Raw genomic sequence first — 16,818 nt, 5'->3', positions numbered from 1 at the left:
TAATATCATGTAGCTATGACTGATATTAAAATATTACCATCAGGAGTAGAATAACGTCCAAGCTGTGTACCTGAGCGAAGTTTGAGAGACAATTCATGATGACCTTATACAATATTCACAGTCCCATTGTACACGCGACTGTCATTGCTACATTATATACCTGGAATTATACCTTTTCATGGTTAAATACCCATCATCCCTGCAGGTCGGAAATTGAGAAAGGAATGAGTTACTGTAAACAGGTGCGTGGATGATTGATCTTATCTATAATTTAGAGATTGAATTTATTGTATAACAATGCCTGTAATTTGTATGGAGATAAAATGCTCTAAATGGTAAAATCGCGTAATTTATAAGAGGCGACGAATGCGGTAACCTCTCTAGAAAAGGGTATCTTCTTTTCATTAGGGACGCTTATACGATCAAAATAAATCCATCTTACTCACTGCAGCACTTTTCTGTCCCTTCTACATGCGTTTTCTTTCCCTAACGGCTTACTTGGCGATACCTGGCTCTGGTGTTGAGAGTGCACCTAAGCGTGTAAGGGTGTGGGTTCTGTCCCCGGAGACAAACTAAGGCATATACATATGGTATTTACTGCTCTCTGCTTTCGTTGTTATATTTTTTAAATGTAACCTCGCGTAAACGTTATCGTTTTCCGTTTATCGCACTAGATGTAACCTCATGTAAACGTTATCGTTTTCCGTTTATCGCACTAGATGTAACCTCCCGTAAACGTTATCGTTTTCCGTTTATCGCACAAGATGTAACATCCCGTAAACGTTATCGTTTTCCGTTTATCGCACTAGATGTAACCTCGTGTAAACATGAAATTTCGTAAATAAAGCACTAGATGTTATTTCATGCAAACGTCACAATATTGTGTACATATCGCTCTAGATGTAACTTTATATAAATGTCATCATTATGCGTATACAGCATTAGATGTAACCCCGTGTAAACGTCATCAGTTTGAGTATATAGAACAAGTTGAAACATCGCGTCAACGACATCAGTTTGTGTACATTTCACTAGAAGGAGCTTCGTGTAAGCGTCACTAGTTTTTGCATTAAGCACTAGATGTAATATCGTGTAAACGTCATCATTTTGTGAATATAACACTGAATTGAGCCTCATGTAAGCGTCACCAGTTTGTGTATATTGCACTACAAGAAACTTCCTGTAAATCGTCACCAGTTTGTGTATACACACTAGACGTAAACTCGTATAAATCGTCACCAGTTTGTGTATACGCACTAGACATAAACTCGTATAAATCGTCACCAGTTTGTGTATACGCATTAGAGGTAACCTCGTTTAACTCGTCACCATTTATTGTATACGCACTGGATGTAATCTCGTGTAAATCGTCTCCATTTAGCGTATGAAACACTAGATGTAACCTCGTGTTAATCGTCACCATTTAGTGTATACGCACTAGATGTAACCTCGTGTAAATCGTCACCATTAAGTGTTTACGCACTAGATGTAACCTCGTGTAAATCCTCACCAGTTTGCGTATATCATCACCATTTTGTGTATGAAGCACTAGATGTACCCTCGTTTAACTCGTCACCAGTTTGTGTATACGCACTTGATTTAACCTCGTGTAAATCGTCGCCATTAAGTGTTTACGCACTAGATGTAACCTCGCTTAAATCGTCACCAGTTTGTGTATGAAGCACTAGATGTACCCTCGTGTAAATGGTCACCATTTAGTGTATACGCACTAAATGTAACCTTGTGTAAATCGTCACCAGTTAGTGAATACGCACTAAATGTAACCTTGTGTAAATCGTCACCAGTTAGTGTATACCCACTAGAAGTAAACTCGTGTTAATCGTCACCATTTAGTGTATGAAGCACTAGATGTAACCTTGTGTAAATCGTCGCCATTTTGTGTATGACGCACTAGATGTAACCTCGTGAAAATCGTCACCATTTAATGTATACGCACTAAATGTAACCTTGTGTAAATCGTCACCAGTTTGTGTATATGCACTAGAAGTAACCTCGTGTAAATCGTCACCAGTTGATGTTTACGCACTAGATGTAACGTCGTGTAAATCGTCACCAGTATGTGTATATCGTCACCATTTGGTGTATACGCACTAGAAGTAGCCTCGTGTTAATCGTCACCAGTTTGTGTATACGCACTTGATTTAACCTTGTGTAAATCGTCACCATTTTGTGTGTACGCACTAGATGTAGCCTCCTGTTAATCGTCACTATTTAGTGTGAAGCACTAGAAGTAACCTCGTGTAAATCGTCACCAGTTTGTGTATACGCACTTGATGTAACCTCGTATAAATCGTCACCATTTTGTGTGTACGCACTAGATGTAACCTCCTGTTAATCGTCACTATTTTGTGTATACGCACTAGCTGTAACCTCGTGTAAATCGTCACCATTTAGTGTATGAAGCACTAGAAGTAACCTTGTGTAAATCGCCACCATTTTGTGTATACGCACTAGATGTTACCTCGTGCAAATCGTCACCAGTTGGTGTATACGCACTAGAAGTAGCCTCGTGTAAATCGTCACCAGTTTGTGTATACGCACTAGATGTAACCTCGTGTAAATCGTCACCATTTAGTGTATGAACCACTAGAAGTAACCTCGTGTAAATCGTCGCCAGTTTGTGTATAAGCACTAGAATTAACCTCGTGTAAATCGTCACCAGTTTTTGTTTTGCGCACTAGATGTAACCTCGTGTAAATCGTCACCATTTAGTGTATGAAGCACTAGAAGTAATCTTGTGTAAATCGTCATCATTTTGTGCATGAAGCACTAGATGTAACCTCGTGTATATCGTCACCATTGAGTGTATGAAGCACTAGATGTAACCTCGTGTAAATCGCCAACAGTTTGTGTATATCGTCACCATTATGTGTATACGCACTAGATGTAACCTCGTGTAAATCGTTACCATTTAGTGTATTCGCACTAGATGTAACCTCGTGTAAATCGTTGCCATTTAGTGTATTCGCACTAGATGTAACCTCGTGTAAATCGTCACCAAATTGTGTACAGTATGAAGCACAATATGTAACCTCGTGTAAATCGTCACCATTTAGTGTATACGCACTAGATGTAACCTTGTGTAAATCGTCACCATTTTGTTCATTAAGCACAAGATGTAACCTCGTGTAAATCGTCACCATTTAGTATATGAAGCACTAGATGTAGGAGATATGAATCAGGTACCCGCTTGTTTATTATCGTATATAACGAACCGTTACACTGTGATTCAATTTGGAAATATCGACAGTAATCAGGCGCGTAATTGAACAGCCATCTCCCTGTGGAGATATCGCCACATCACCGCCCGCCCTAGTCATTCTCCTACAGCTTTCTAAGATTGTAAAATAAATACTCAGCTAATTTAAGCTCTAGATATACGGAAAAGTACCTCATAACATCATTTGGATTACATTTTCACGTCAATTTACTTTGTAGTTTATTTATTTTATCTGCGTGATGAAAGTATTTTCCTGGATATATGTCAAAATGTTACAAACACAGATTTCGAACATTGCTCATGTGTCAAAACTCACAAGATATAATGGAGATAATAAATACAAGAATTCCATCTATTTACCTCGGCATTCTTTCAGAAATGTATTGGTTAAAAGACAAAAAGGAAGCAATATTACGAAACAGAAAACATGGTTTCATTTTAACCAATTTCCAAAGACTCCAATTGACGACTTATAAGTGAAACAATCACCCGGTTTTGTTACATGGACGCGGAGTTATACATAAACTGTTTCTAAATCCTGTGATTTCATTTATAAATGCCCATAAGAATAGAGAGCGCTAAACTACTTCGCATTTATATAACACGTCAATACAGACACATAGATAGTTCGTTGAATTCAATTACATATATTACCACTTCAGAACTGTTAGTACGATACTTGGCGATTTAGACATCTGGTTTACAGGTAAGATTTTTTGTAATCGTTTCGAAAGCACGCGATATTCAAAAGCCTACTTTAGAATGAAAACAGCAAAACTACAATGTCCTAAAATTTTGTTTTAACGTTTCCGTCTACATGGTAACACTTTAGTTGTGCAGCTTTTTTCTCAAGCCTACTTTCGTATTGTTTGTGCGTTATAGTTTGTAAATATCTACTTACCTTGACATGCCCTGATTCGCTCGTCGACTTATAAATCCCCATGTTACACATACCGCCAGCACGCACCCGTGTATCTGCCGCATCACAAACTACTCTACGGAATACAGCAGCTGTGGATATCCAGTCATGTCTGCCCATTTACTAATTCAGGTATATAGATTTTTCATAACAAAGCTAATGTCCCGTGACTTTCTAAAACGCTTGGCATACATCTATAACGTTCCGATGTCATCGGTCCTTCCTTCAGATTAGGGAAGGTGACTCAACGGTCCAATCATTGGGGAGTTTGGGTCTAGTAATTAAAACGGTACAGACGCCGTCTCGATACTTGTTGGGTACGTACGCTTTAAACTAGAGTGTTACATTTCCTGTTAAACGTTTAGTGTAGCTGTACTGTACTATATACCACAACAATAACACGCCCGTGCTAATATACTGTGCTGTGGCTAATTTCGTTGTCACTATTTTTAGGTTAAAATCTGGAAAATAGCTTAGGTGTTAACGGAATGAGCTGTTTTAAGATGGGGAATTACTCCTTTCTTTCACACGTTGCTTCGCTTTTATACAGACACGCAAATACTACATGAACAAACTAATGAATTCTACATATAGACAAACGAATTCTGAACAATCACACGCACACAGACTGAACATAACTAAATATTTGCAAATCATAACCAAACGTTTGTGAATTTGCATATACAGAAATATTCCACATAGACACACTCTAAACACAGACAACAGCCATTACACATACAAAGCAATCTATGAATATAAGTGAGTGATATTTTTATAAAGACAACAAGCATATTGCAAATAAATAAACATTGAATATAGACAGCAAACATTGTAGATATACCTGGGGGAAAAATCAAAAACTGTGCACATAAACAACCAAATTCGACACAGATTCACTGTAACATTCTCTGAAAGTAGAAAACATTATCTGAACATCTGAAGATAGCCAAAATATCTGAGGATAGCCAACTATCTCTGAACATAGCCAAAATATCTGAGGATAGCCAACTATCTCTGAACATAGACAAAATATCTGAGGATAGCCACCTATCTCTGAACGTAGCCAAAATATCTGAGGATAGCCAACTATCTATGAACATAGCAAAAATATCTGAGGATAGCCACCTATCTCTGAACATAGCCAAAATATCCGAGGATAGCCACCTATCTCTGAACATAGCCAAAATATCTGAGGATAGCCAACTAACTCTGAACATAGCCAAAATATCTGAGGATACCCAACTATCACTGAACATAGCCAAAATATCTGAGGACAGCCAACTATCTCTGAACATAGCCAAAATATCTGAGGATAGTCAACTATCTCTGAACGTAGCCAAAATATCTGAGGATAGCCAACTATCTCTGAACATAGACAACAAATGCTTAAAATAGCCAATAATTTCTGAATATAAACAGAATTCTCTAAACATCTTAACAATGAAACCAATCTCCGAACATACAACAATCTCTGAACAGACGCAACAAACCCTAAACATGGACAATACTATCTTTACAAAGAAAGCAATATCTTAGCAAAGACAAATTTTGAATGTACTTGAACAAACTCTGCACATAAAGATCTTTGCACATAGCCAAACAAACCGAACGCAAACAAAGCGCATTACACATGAACAACTATCTTTATATATATACCAGAATCTCTGAACTAAGAAAACAATTTCTGAGCATGGACGACTACATGTATGACTGAACATAGAAAACCATCTCTTGACACAAGCAAGCGATCCTTCAAGACGGACATCTCTGAATATAAGCAAAACATTCTGAACGGATAAACAAACTGCACAAAACCAGACTAACAGACAAAATAACATTAAAGATAAGTACGGCTTGAGACAAACAATATGTCAAAACATTAAGAAAATAACTGTTTACAAAGTAAACGAATCTACCCCATACTTATAAAGGCACCGTGGCTAATTTGTGACCGAATGCAGTCTCCAAATAATTCGTGATTAACGGAAGCCAGGAAATACTTCGGTGAGTCAGAATGTCCGGATTAGCAAAGCTGCATTGTATGCACTGCCAGATGGGTTTCCAGACAAATTTGACACAGAGCCATTTCAAATCGTTTTCTGTTTTTGCAAATCAAATACAGGCTTATGTTACGATTCGTATTCGTTTAGTAAACTCCCAGAACAAAGAACAGATCTCAAAATAAGGGTGTAAATAGGTTAGGCGTGTGTTTTGTCCTGCATGCAAATGCCACAAGTCTGGCTCTTGTGTACAAAATCCAAGCGCATTTAATCTATTTCAGAAGTTCTCAAACACTCTCCTTTCTCGTATTTGATTAAAAACTGACAGCAAGCAACGTAATTGATAAAATCAAAGTTCAATCACTAGTGACGTCAGTATATTATGTTTATCTTATATTCAGTTAAAACGCGTAGCTATTTTGCAATTAACAATGAATGTTTAGTTTTGATGGTGGATGTTATGTGATTTAGACGGGGAAAACGATTTTATCCTTGAAACGATTTTTTTTTTTTTATTTCATATCACATCATTTACCATCACGAAATTCCATAACAGTATTACTGTATAATTCAAGAATAGAATTTCAGGAAAAACTAAGGTTCCTAATGAAATTAATTTTTATGACAGGTGCTCGGTAAAAAAACCTTTTTTGCAGATTCTTAATTGTTAACTTGCTTGTTTTTAGGAGTTTAATTTCCTCGTTACAGCTGAGGTCATACCAGAATAGGTGCCTAGGGAGACACTGACAAAAAGACAAAGAAGGGAAGTGAGAAAAGAAAGCTATTGATTCAAAAATGTAGCAATGATAACAGAAGATCAATGGTGGGTTCTTCACAGAGGAAACCCTACGATTCTGCAGGGTTGGAGGGCACACTTTTCGCCACTTATAACATCATGTAGTGAGACAAAACTGAGCTATTTCTTTCCCTGAACATGCAGGGGTGTTCACAACCGCACGGCTGGGCCTAAGTAGAACAATCAAGGTAAAGTGACATACACACGAATATACTGACCTTAGCAATGTTTGTATGTTAAAAGAGTACCAAACATTTAACAAACATTTCAAATATTCATAAATCAAATGTTTACCTTATAACTGAATAGAAAACAATGATAGCATAATACAACGGTTCTATTTAGTGGATTCACATTCACCAGAAAGTCGGTCTACATGTACATTCATTTGACGAAGACCAGACAAACTATGTTAAGGCACATCATGACGGCTTCGAGTACGTTGCGGGAAGCCATTTGCTATAGGTAGATGATGGTACTCCATATCCATTATACCTCTATAAAACCCGAACATATGGTGTTCAACAGACGACGATCATGATCATCGACCGCTCTTTAACATCCTATGAGATGTTCTGTTTTATAAGAACAAGTCAGTTACTTAAGGAATGACCAAGATTTTGTTTTGGTATATTCCGTATATATACCAAAACAAAATCTTGGGCATTCTTTATAATCTAATTTAAAAAAAGTAGACAAACACGTTGTAAATGCACAGTTAAAGATTTATTTAATTTTTACATAAACTAAACAAATGCGTTAAAAAATGCTGCGATGTAATTTTGCATTCTGAAGTGTAAAAAGTAGTTCCGTCATCAGTTGTTTTTCTTTTTAGGTATATACGATATATACCAAAAACATTTATGGGGGAGATAGGCAAAATTAAATTATTTGTGTTTGTCTTTATTTTGAAGACTTTCTCACCGAATGTCCACTGTCGGAGTGTAACGTTTGTGTTTTAATTATGCATGTTCTGTACAGAAATGTTAGAAAGACAACATAAGTTGGTCTGTGGATGACAAAGACATCAAACTGTTTTATCAAAGTCCTAGTAACTTATATTTTATAATCTGAAAGATAACCGTCATAAAATGTATAGATGGAAACTCTTTCAAAACATATTACCAAATAAAGTACTGCTAAATCAGTGGAAAATCGAGGATAATAATAATTTATGTCACATTTGTAATGTCACAGAGGATTATAGACATTACTTTATTGAATGTGACTATTTGAGTATATATTGGGCACGAATAACAAAACTATTTAAAGGTGTTGGATATACAGTAAATATGCAAAATCTAAAATACATTGTAGTTGGTTACAAAATTAACTGTAAAAGTTACACAGAGGTCAATATTTTACTTACTATAATTGATACACCATTTATAAAGTATACCATATTAGCGAACAGAAACAGAAAGGAATCAATTTGTTATCCCAATTTAAGTATGAATTAAAAATGTTACATACCAAATATAAGAATAATAGGAAAAGTGCAATCAATTATTTCATCAAAAACATATGAATTTATATATAAATTAATGTATATAGACAGAGTGATAGATGTATGGCATGACTTGAATTAAAAATGTTACATACAAAATATTAGAATAAGAGGAAAAGTACAATCAAGTATTTCATGGAAAAAATATGAACTTACATATAATGTATATGGTATAAATGAATGAATAGTTGGATATGTGAATGGATAGATTTATAGATGAATGGAATGAAAGATGAAGATGAACAAATGGACAAAGTAATGAGTAAATGTAACATGTACTTGAAATTATGAATAGATAAATAAATAAAAAGGACAACAAGCATTATGATGAACATTTCAATCAAGACAGCTCATTACAATGACCAACACAGTGGTTTTTTTTAAATGGATAACTTTTTATAATCTATCTAAATACTAAATATAATGGTATATTTATTTTTGTTTATCTTTTATTTCGATCTCTTTATATAATAAATTGTTATTGTTGTATTCAAATATTGGATATATTATTTAAATGAAACATATCAAAACATATTTTTTATTTCTTTATTTGCTATATATTATTATATTATTTCATTAATAACCTATGTGATTTAAAACATACTTCACATTATTATCATTATAGGTATTGGAAAACATAATTAAGTATAAAGAAAAGGAATGCCAAAATATATCATGTTCTCGTAATGCATAATATGATATATATATTATATAGAATAACGCTACAAAAAATAAAAATAAAAATAAAAACAAAACAAAAATATAAAGAAAGTTTTTTTTATGGAAAATATATATTCATAATGGTATTTATATAATTATTATTTACTTGGCAAAAGCAATCATAAACAAATAATAATGAAAACGCACACTGTCACGGTATTGTTATTGATGATGCTGAATGATTAACACTGAGTGCAAAAAAAAAACACAAAAAAACGGCCTAGTAACTATGTTAGTGTTCATGCCTAGAGTAAAACTGGTCTAATTAACAGTATTGAGACAATGCAAGATTTTAAGATTTCCTTCAACCACTTCGTCAGTCTTATGTGTACAAAGACACGTGCAGACACGTCACAGGTCAAGTGAACACCACGAACATGCACTTCCGACATGCACTCTTTTAAACTATCAAGACTTTGGTTTTGTTGCGTTAATATTTCTTTACTCTTCATTTAGTTACTCTAAAATATCTTCTCATTTCCTTAACTGAATAATTAATGGAAATACATGTAGTTAACCGCCATACCTCTTGATATATTCCTTCACATCGAGTCTTTCTGCAATGTCTTCGTGGTTCAGTAAGCCACATCACAGAAGCTAGAGTTAGCGAATCGCTGTATATGGCCTTGATTAATCAACCAATACATGTTCCGCGTTTCATTTGCAATCGGTAATTTCGGTTGAAATCAATTTTACTGCAGATTGCAAATGCATACCATACCTTTCCACTTTGAGTTTTTTTTATTATACCTGTCTGAAAGTGCGTATTGCACAATCTGTGAACTGGTTCGAGTGAGTATAGATCGTATAATGTCGTATATATTAATGTAAAATCGATACTACTGGTGTTAATTGTTGAATGTTAAGGATGCACGTACAGACACGTCACAGGTTAAGTGAACACCACGAACATGCACTTCCGACATGCACTCTTTTAAACTATCACGACTTTGGTTTTGTTGTGACTGCCAAACAGTAATTCATTAAATCGATTTAATCTCAAATGCGTAAATTATTCAAACTTCAGTGCTTCTGTAGAGTGAGCGTCGAGGCCTTTACATACAAAGTAACGGGTTTACCTATATCGTCCTTCTGTAGAGAACCCTCGACCCCATTGTACTTTTAAACAGCCAACTTGTGATGGGGTAATTAAATATGTATAGGGTACTACCATGTCACGATGTTGACATACAGATTAGATTTTAATAGTTCTAGACATTTTAAAATCCCGGTACACGTGTATGTCAAGACGGCATCTTACAAACGACCGCTCCCCACCACTCGTCTACATCTCATAGACTTATGGTTTACTGGCCTCGACTACATTTTGTGTGCTAGTTTTGCCCTTCTACTCGTCAGAATATACGTATTTTAGCGTTATACAGTCAGAGGATGGGTTTTAGTAAAACATGTTTAGGAAGAATTTGGTACCTCCGGGACCAGGTCTATTTACCAGGTTTAAGTACCTCCGGGACCAGGTCTAGTAACACTACACATACCTCGAGGACCAGGGGACTGTTCGTTTATGTGGAACAACCGGTTTGTCCGTTTTTAAATGTAACAATTTCGGGTATAAATCCTGGCAGACCTGCATATGTTCATGCAGGCAATGCAAGGCTTTGTCAAGGCTCGCCTGAAAGCAGCATCAGATCACCTGGTCCGACCTTATTTAATAAACGAACAACTGTGGTCCGACCGGTCCAACCGGTTCAACGAAAACGGCCCATGTCTACCAGGTCTAGTCAGTACACCACACGTAACAAGATGGCGGTGGTAAGTTTTCACCTTCTATAATCTAAATACCCAGTTGGGACATAATCCGTCGTTCTCATTGAAGATTATATAACCGAACGAACTGAGACGTTTTTAAAAAAAAAATCCGTTAATAAGCAATTGGGTCAATAACTGTAAAAGATAAATTTTTGCGTGGGATAAATGTTCGCTTGGGGAGATGTTTGCGTTATGGCCCTTTAAACTGACTACGATGTGGAACTGTTCGCGTTATGACCCTTTAAACTGACTTCGATGTGAAACTGTTCGCGTTATGACCCTTTAAACTGACTACGATGTGGAACTGTTCGCGTTATGACCCTTTAAACTGACTACGATGTGGAACTGTTCGCGTTATGACCCTTTTAACTGACTACGATGTGGAAATGTTTGCGTTATGACCCTTTAAACTGACTACGATGTGGAACTGTTCGCGTTATGACCCTTTAAACTGACCTCGATGTTGAACTGTTCGCGTTATGACCCTTTTAACTGACTACGATGTGGAAATGTTTGCGTTATGACCCTTTAAACTGACTACGATGTGGAACTGTTCGCGTTAACAATGATTCTGAAATCTGTATATTCTGCATTTCTTAAAAATATATTATATATTAACAAATATTCGAATGGGGATATTTTCGAATAAAATTAACTCCGACGCAAAAAATGCAACCATTTCAACACGGCGAAAACTACCGCTTTTACATTGTGTTTAAGAATAGACAGTCTCTAGTGGTTTTATAATGGATTGTTGCAATAAATTGTTGGGGAAATTCACAAATCTAATTACTCTCAAAGTGTTATTAAACATGTAAATCTGTAATCGCAATTTAACTGCAAAATGCAATCAATTGAAAAAATCCACATACTAATATAATTCAACTTACGCCCACTCTCTAATTTGATTGAAGAAAAAACTATGAGACAATATTAAGTCAATGGAAAACTGTAAAATAAACATTATTCCGAGATCAATCTAATGTGCATCAAAATCGCGTTATACAAATTGTATACGAGAACAATACGTGTTCTCGCATGACTAAAGTTCCCTCTACACACAGACACGCACGAGTGACTTATAATTGTTAGATTCATTACCAGTGGGTTGTTCAATAGCTAATAAACATAAAAACCTGTATTTATTACTAAATGCCGAAAGGGATTCATGGATAATTTAACGGACAAAGTAACAGCTGCTTCGTGAATAATCCAGCAGAACTCTGCGCACGATGATCTCCACTTTGAAGTAGATTTAATCCAACAGACACTTGCTGATGAATAACAAACAAGTGATGCTATTATTACGCACTAATAATAAGACTATAAGGTTAAACAGACACCAGTGCTGGCTTTGGTTGTTTTAACCCCCCTTCTCTGAGTTTTCTATATCAGGATGGTTGCAGTGTAAATGCCGTTATTTGTAAGCTTTCACGTTCGTTCTCTGTTAAAAATCTAGTACTTAGTAAGTTTATTACCGTTATTGAATCATTTCTGATCATGTACGCCGGACTTAAATATGCAATAATAACTATATTCAGCAACATAGCCTTACTGTTAGAATCATTCAGAATAATGTTTAATTAGTCATTTCATGTGTTGTTCCTGTTTTTATGACGGGACTGACTGACAAATACCCAAACTTCACTTAATTATCACGTGGACATGAACATCATTTTCATATACAGTAAAACCTCGTAATACTGCCCCCATTTGTCAAAATCGTGTTAAAGGGGGTTTGGCGATAAAGTAAGTGAAATGAATGAAGAATCTCTCAATAAAACGAGAAAATGGGAATTTGAAATGAGCTTGCAGTAAACGAAGTGGGTAATAAAACGAGGGGCATTATATCAAATATTTGCTTATTTGTCAAATAAGCGAAACTATGGAGTTTTTGAAAGAATGTATTTTGCTCTAATGCTTAAATATCTTGACGTTGTTATAATGCAACGATATACCAAGGGTGTGGTAAGACAAAAAGTACCCAACAATCTATTCTGTGAAAAATAAAGTGGTAAGTCCATTCTCACTACGACTTGTTTTTGGCCTTACTCCATTACATAACCAATCAATTTTGTAACTGATATCAATATAATTATCCATCTGACCAGGCACTGAACCTCATCAAATATCTACCTGTCGTTGGTTGATTAAATGTCGATATCTGATACACGTCAGCGAACTTTGTTTATTCCGTGTAAATCGCATTATTGTCACACTACAGACCGCTGGAGACAGATAACATCTCGATAAAATGCAGCCCGGGAAAGCATGTTGATATCGGGACCTGGCTGTATCCGGGGATGGAAGCGAACCTGGTAAATCATTTCCCAGGAGTGCCACACGGAGTTCCCAGTACGGACTGCTAAAACATAATAAACCTATATATCATTGATCTGCAGTTGTTGACTGTTTATCAGCAGAAATGCATGTACGTACGTAAAGGTTAAGTCGTTGTAATCGTCAACCTAACAAAGCCAAGGTTTTACGGCTGTATATGTGTCGGAGAGATACGTAGGTAAGGTCAATGTCCCAAACAAACTTTTCTCTAGTACATCAAGAGAAAGTTAACGTCATGACTGCGACCAAGGCGGGCTGTTTCAGACACCGTTCCAGAATACGAATAAACATACCCGTCTCTTACTTGATTAAGAGGTCTTTATGATATATTGGTACGGGATCAAATGAGAAATATGTAGAACAGGAGATAAGCATACCACGCTCGTACAGGGGTCGAACCATGGACATCTGCGTAGAAGGTCAGTGGAATAATTCGAATACACACTTTGTCACTTTCAGGAGGAAGTCTATCAGTAATAAGATTTTAAAAAGTATTGAAACATCTCCGAAAAAAGTTTGATTCCTCCCCCTGCCTACGATTCATACTGTAGCTATGGTTGCTATGGTCACATAAACAATGGATGTGCTATATTTACATGAGAGAATTTCATGTGGTAATCGAACTATGATAAAAAGCTTAGGTAACAAAAGTCACTGGTTATGTAATAATGTAAAAACTACTTTGGGTTCCGTCGATTTCTCTCACAAGCGATTTGTGTTTGAAAATGAATAAAGTTTTTCCTAAAGTTAACACTTAACTTCATTTTAAGTGGTAGGGAGGTTATCAAATTGCTCACTGAGTACATGTTTGGATTTCAACAGTAAGAGCTTCAGCTCCTGAATTTATTTGACCAATGTTTTAAAAATAATCCCAATCTTATTTACAATGTAAACCATATTTTCAATACAAGCGTGTGGTGGGTTATTACTAACGATACAGCGAAGACATTTAATAGTACATTATAAGGTATATTATGTAACTTCGTAACACACTATTCACCAGTTATAATACCAATCAATATTTCAATAACCATTATCATTATGATGAATACTTGAAAGAAACAGTGAAGTTCGTGCGCTCATTGCAAAACAATTATGGTTGATGATTATTTTTTTAAACTCTAAAACTCTATTCATCGAGGATAGATTTGCCGATCGAAGCTCACAACATCCCGGAACAGGCACTATGTATTGGCAGGAAGCATCACTGTTTATATTAGCATGCATAGACAGCAACAAGAATACATTTTAAAACTTCAAACAGACCATCGGCAATATTTAACTCCAGAAACAAGGGCATGCAAATTGATTTTCCTGTAAAATAATCTGGTAAAATACATCACTGCCTCGTGTTCGTTAAGGTTGCTTCATGTAATGTAATGTATTGCAATGATGTCCACTGAACGTAATAGATTGGTGACCATTGTACGTAATAGATTGGTGACCATTGTACGTAATATATTGATGCCCACTGTACAAAGTCATAAATTGATGCCCACTGTAAGTTATTTCTTTATGCCCACTGTACATATAACATTAATGCCAACTGTCATTGAAACCCACTTGTATGCGATACAATAATGAGGTACTAAGTACTGTACCTTAGAATGCTATACACGGTTCATAACATAGCCGTGCTTACAGTATATCACAATAAGACGTCTTGTCGCTCATAGAACACAGTTTCCTTATTATACCAACTAAATAACAGGCCCAGATCGATTCTCTTCCGTTTATTTATGCATTCTGAATCGTATTAACGACCCTGTCCTGTCCCTGCGACAATTGAAACCATTACTATCGGTATTCTAAAGGCCATTAGTCATGTTCGGTTGATTCCTCGTTACAATTTTTCAAACATGATTATATTTCTACCTGTGTTTTCGATTGCTGCGTTTAATTGCGTTTGTTTTCGTTCCCGAGCGACAAGGTGCGTCCCTTATGTATATTAATGTTGGTCAGAGATTCCGATAACTGATTACTGCAGACTTCGTGTTCCAGCATCAATATTAATGCTGGTAGGTATATAGCGTTATAGATCATCATATAAGCTGCTTGCTTACCTTTATGTCAATATACATACATGGATTGTCCATTCTTTTGACCTTCAATACATCGGATGAGTCCTAAATGGCGAAATGGCAATATGGCACAGTAAAACGTTTACTTTGCTAAGCGTTTTACATCTACAAAGAAGATTTTTAAATATTTGAGTCCTTACTTCGATTCTAGTGGTTCTTTTACGCAACAAGATGGTTGACATGGTGGACTATCTTTGTGGACTACCAGTCCCCCTAGGAAAGGTAAAGCCCTGTAGGTGGACTATCAGTCCCCCTAGGACAGGTGAAGCCCTGTAGGTGGACTATCAGTCCCCCTAGGAAAGTTGAAGCCCTGTAGGTGGACTTTCAGTCCCCCTAGGAAAGTTGAAGCCCTGTAGGTGGACTACCAGTCCCCCTAGGAAAGGTGAAGCCCTGTAGGTGGACAATCAGTCCCCATAGGTCAGGTGAAGCCCTGTAGGTGGACAATCAGTCCCCATAGGACAGGTGAAGCCCTGTAGGTGGACTGCCAGTCCCCCTATAAAAGGTAAAGCCCTGTAGGTGGACTTTCAGTCCCCCTAGGAAAGGTGAAGCCCTGTAGGTGGACTATCAGTCCCCCTAGGACAGGTGAAGCCCTGTCGGTGGACTATCAGTCCCCCTCGGAAAGGTGAAGCCCTGTAGGTGGCCTATCAGTCCCCCTAGGAAAAGTGAAGCCCTGTAGGTGGATAATCAGTCCCCATAGGACAGGGGAAGCCCTGCAGGTGGACTATCAGTCCCCCTGTGACAGGTGAAGCCCTGTAGGGGGCCTATCAGTCCCCCTAGGACAGTTGAAGCCCTGTAGGTGGACTACCAGTCCCCCCAGGACAGGTGAAGCCCTGTTGGTGGACTGCCAGTCCCCCCATAAAAGGTAAAGCCCTGTAGGTGGACTACCAGTCCCCCTAAGAAAGGTGAAGCCCTGTAGATGGACTATCAGTCCCCCTAAGACAGGTGAAGCCCTGTAGGGGGCCTATCAGTCCCCCTAGGAAAGGGGAAGCCCTGTAGGTGGACTACCAGTCCCCCTAAGAAAGGTGAAACCCTTTAGGTTGAAAATCAGTTCCCATAAGTCAGGTGAAGCCCTGTAGGTGGCCTTTCAGTCCCCCTAGGAAAGGGGAAGCCCTGTAGGTGGACTACCAGTCCCCCTAAGAAAGGTGAAGCCCTGTAGGTGGACCATCAGTCCCCATAGGACAGGTGAAGCCCTATAGGTGGACTGCCAGTCCCCCTAGAAAAGGTAAAGCCCTGTAGGAGGACTATCAGTCCCCCTAGGAAAGGTGAAGCCCTGTAGGTGGACTACCATTTACTAATATTTACATTTGCCCCCGCGCCGTCCCATTACAACAGTGTTAGAGGGCAAGTATAATTATATAGGCTATAATTACAACTGCTCGACTATAATTACAACTGCCTGTTTCAGGTGTAGGGATATGTAAACAAACAAAATGGCCGCCTGAAA

At 37.2% G+C, this 16,818-nt stretch overlaps 1 protein-coding gene across 2 annotated transcripts in view; it reads right to left on the bottom strand.

Annotated features, from left to right (window-relative positions):
• The window catches only part of LOC110463486 (5-hydroxytryptamine receptor-like), an 82,196-nt gene that overhangs the window by 25,509 nt on the left and 39,869 nt on the right, over positions 1 to 16,818 (bottom strand). Inside the window, exon 1 of one of the 2 annotated variants that reach the window (XM_021518104.1) lies at positions 4,143 to 4,388. The exons of the other annotated variant lie outside the window; for it this stretch is intronic. The gene's annotated coding sequence lies outside the window, so the exon portion shown is untranslated. Of the gene's footprint in view, positions 1 to 4,142; positions 4,389 to 16,818 lie in introns of those variants that run through there. 2 annotated transcript variants of the gene reach the window in all.

The sequence above is a fragment of the Mizuhopecten yessoensis genome, unplaced genomic scaffold (assembly GCF_002113885.1).
Source record: "Mizuhopecten yessoensis strain PY_sf001 unplaced genomic scaffold, ASM211388v2 scaffold10911, whole genome shotgun sequence".
Lineage (NCBI taxonomy): Eukaryota > Metazoa > Mollusca > Bivalvia > Pectinida > Pectinidae > Mizuhopecten > Mizuhopecten yessoensis.
The sequence above is the reverse complement of the archived record's forward strand: the minus strand, read 5'-3'. Positions and strand labels throughout refer to the sequence as shown.